Here is a 4,222-nt window from a genome sequence, read left to right as displayed (position 1 = left end):
AGGAGTATTTTCCGTTTTCTTTTCTTTATAACACTTATTTCCTAGTCCCATTGTCTGTTTTCTTTGGCTCCATGCCATCACAATACTCATACTTTTTATTTTATTTTATCTTATTTATTAAAATTTTTTTATTGTTTTTTTTTTGTTTGTTTGTTTTTTTTTTTTTGAGAGGGAGAGAGGGAGGGAGGGAGAGAGAGCGGGCAGGGGAGGAACAGAGAGAGGGAGACACAGAATCTGAGGCAGGCTCCAGGCTCTGAGCCATCAGCACAGAGCCCAACTCAGGGCTTGAACTCATGAACCGTGAGATCATGACCGGAGCTGAAATTGGACACAACCAACTGAGCCACCCAGGCGCCCCTATTTATTTATTTTTTTAATGTTTATTTATTTTTGAAAGAGAGAGAGAGAGTGCAAACAAGGGAGGGACAGAGAGAGAGGGAGACACAGAATCCAAAGCAGGCTCCAGGCTCCGAGCTGTCAGCACAGAGCCCAACTCAGGGCTTGAACTCATGAACCGTGAGATCATGACCTGAGCTCAAGTCGGACACTTAACCAACTGAACTACCCAGGCATTCTTACTCATACTTTTGAAAGAAGGTCTCCAAGGCTGGAAACTTCATCTCCAATCTGGGGCACATCTGAATTTATTTGTAAAATGATGAGGTATGCCATCTTCCTCATGTCCAGCTTCTTCCTCATGTCCAATCACAACAGATCACAAGGACAGCTGTCTCCAAAGGATTGGCCTCTATACCCACAGGCTGCATCCTTAGCCTTCTGTGGGTTTCTGACACAAGTACTGAGACTTCTTTACTTCAGTATTGCTAAATAAAATAACAAACTGCATTGCTCAGGGTTCCAACAGAAACCAGATGGGTAAATGTGGGAACCATATTCAAACAAGGGTAACTGAAGGAGGATTTATAAGGAGACTGCTTACAAAGGGACAGTGGATTTCCGTCAGAGGGGCTCCTGGGTGGTTCAGTTGGTTAAGTGTCTGACTTCAGCTCAGGTCATGATCTTGTGGTTCATGAGTTTGAGCCCCACATCAGGCTCAACTTGAGCCTGCTTAGCATTGTGTCTCCCTCTCTCTCTGCCCCTCCCCCACTCACATTTTGTCTCTCTCTCTCTCTCTCTCAAAAATAAATAAACATTTAAAAAATTAAAAAATGAAACAAAGGGACAGGGAGGGAAAGGCAAACCTGAGACATAATGCAATGACACGGGGCTGGTAATAACAAACCTGTTACCCATCCCTGGTGGCTCCTAGAACCTCAAGGCAGAGGTTTGTGTAGAAAGGACCACCTTCAGAGGAGTATGAACTTTGGTTTTGAGTGCAGCCAGTTCGAGACAAATCCATAGGGAATGGACAGGAGAGTGAACACCCTGACCTCACTATCTTCCTTCTCTCTGATCTGCCAAGGCTCCTTCTTAGCCAAGTACAATCGGAAACCAGAGAGCAAGGAAGCCCATTAGGTTCACCTCCTGGGGCAGGACAGAGAAGGGTGGAGAGTGGATCTGGAAGGGCAAACGCAAGATAACTGGCACATTAAACAAACAAAAGTGGGCTCTGTATGGATCAACGATGACCAAAGATGACCAGTGATATGAAACAAGGTTATAGTTTACCCAATTTTTTGCAATGAGGGTCCTCAAAAAAAAAAAAAAAAAATCAGTTGACCTCTCCTAGTAACATTTTGTGCCTCTAGAAAAATCTTAAGCTTTTTTTTTTTATGACTGAGTTTTCAAAGTCCAAATTACTATCACTCATGTTAATAGTCCAATCTCTGACATTATGTATCTTTGATTCTGTCTATTCTGGCATGTAGCAGCTGGAGGTGGCCCCCCCTTCCCATCCACTGAGGAAGAACCACTTGGTGCTCAATCTGGCTGTCTGGGAGGCCTTAGGCAGACACCATTCTGGTCCCAACAGGGAACTCAGAACAGGATCTGTGGGTCCTCGTGCCTATCACCCACCCAGAGTGGACAGTAGAGTATACTCTTCTCTGCAGGTGGAGGGAGAGGTGGGCAAAGGAGGATAAAGATACAGAATCTGCTGGTGAATCATAGCTCAGGACTGGCTGCGGAAATCCACCTGCTGTTGTCATTCTTCTCACCATACTGAAAGAAACCTAGGAAATCACCTTTGGACCCTAGCGATGGACCAATCAACTTAGAAAAGGCCACAGCCTTCTGAAGTTACTACCACAGGCAGGAGTAGAGCTCTGTCCTAACGTCCTTGCAATTTGCCATTCTCCAAGACTAGGCCCTAAGGACAGGTAAAGTGGGTAGTGAGCTACACGGTGTGACTTGAGTGGCTTCAAAGGGCCTGCCAGACCCCAGACTATCTCCCTTGCTGGCCTGAACGACTCCGTGAAGTTTCCATTACTTGAGTCATTCCTTTATGCTAAGAATTTGCTTCAAGAAGTCCTCTGCTAAAATGTACATGCTGCTTGAGGGTGTGGTGCACATTTGTCTTTTTTTTTTTTTTCCGTCTTCTCAACATTGAACTTCCCTTCCTGTTTTGAGAACTCCACCCTGTATAGTACTTATAGGAGGCAGAACCCATTTTCTACCACCAGGGCAGGGGCATACCGGGACTGGTCAACCGACCAGGTCCACTTGCTCCAGACCGTGCATCAGGAGCTAGTGATACAAGAGAGCAGAATTTGGGAGGCCACATATTTGGGCAGTGGGTGGCAGCTGTGGCAGTGGCCCTGTCCAGAGCGGTCAGTGGTGGCAGGGCAAACTGTGGTGCCCAGCAGTAAAGGGGTGGCCGCAGTCATGTCTTCACATTTATTGTCTGTGGCATGATTTGGGCTGCAGTCAGAACGGCTGTGTAGCATCCGGGTCTCTGCCCATTTCCCAGCTCTGTCCCTCAGCCTTCCCAGAGAGTCCGGAGCTTCCCAGTATCCCTTTACTGAACCCCCATGCTGCTTAAATCAGACAGAGTCATCTTCAGTTGCAAGAAACTAAGATCATGAACTGATAGGAGGGGTGACACATTAGCTCAAGAGAAACCGTAAATGTACAAGCCGCAGATAGACTCATTTGTCTAATTAGCTAGTTGTCACCCTGGGAAACAGCAGAACCCCGGGGGAAAAAGTGTTTGTGTTGATGCGGGAAGAAATTAGGGGCGGCTGGTCTTATGGACGTGGGGTGACGGGGCTCGCCCAGGACAGCGCCGGACGGAGGCTTCAAGGAGACCTGAGGGACATACGAGGCTCGAGGCTGGGACAGTGCCGGCTGGAGAGAGGCACACTGGCAGGAGAGATGGAGGGGCAGTACCGGCAACATCTAACGCAGGCTGACACAGTGCTTGGGTGCGGAGCCTGACTGGGATGGCCTTTTCTGCCCTTGTAGAGCGGCCAAGGGAAGTTTCTGCTTTGTCAAATTAAGACCACTGTTTTTATCTCTCTGATTTGCCTAAACATTTCTGCTGACATGTAGTCTTCACGGTAATAGTAATCAACTCGTGGGATTTCCATCCTCTCCCCACCTCCTCCCCCCACCCCCCCCACCCCTGCATGTAGCCCCTTTATGATTTGATAAACAGGGATAAAAAGTGCAAGGACAGCATAAATTCTAAACTACCTAAAGGGCAAGACCTGTGTCTTCATTGTCTTTTCCCCACAGAGGAGCACAGAAATCATTCCCTGTTCACTGAGGGAAGGAGGCGAAGGAAACTAGGAATGTAGTGAGTGCACATACACTCAAAGTCGGCTGAGTAGTTGTCTGTGGTTTTTGTGAAGAGTGGGGGCTGCCTACAAGTTAGCAGAAGTCGCTCCTTTCTACATTTCTCTTCACTTTCGCTCAAACAAGAGCTGCGCCTGGTGTTCAGTTCACTACACGAATGAACTCAGGGCCCAGGTGTTCTCTTTTTTCCAAGAAAGGGTCATGCCTGCCTGCAGAGACCACAGGTGTGAACCCAGGGCACTCAGACAGGACCGCTCTGGCTGCAGCGACAATGCAAGCCAAGACAAGAGGTGAGAATTCTCACCTCAGACTCCCGGCTCTGCTCTGAAATTCTTGTTCTTGGTGAACTGGTGAACCCCCAGGGCACTGTCTCTCACCACCCACAGGACATGCTCTTGGGGTTGTTTTTGCCTGAACTGTCACCCTTTCTAGCCAGCTCCATGGATGTCACCAAGGGAAGGACAGTGCAAAGTAATCTAAGTGAAACTACCAAAAAACATTAAAGAAAGAAAAAACACAAGGCGAG

Source organism: Panthera onca, chromosome C2, assembly GCF_046562875.1.
Source record: "Panthera onca isolate mPanOnc1 chromosome C2, mPanOnc1 haplotype 2, whole genome shotgun sequence".
Classification (NCBI taxonomy): domain Eukaryota; kingdom Metazoa; phylum Chordata; class Mammalia; order Carnivora; family Felidae; genus Panthera; species Panthera onca.
Note: the sequence above shows the minus strand (reverse complement) of the source record.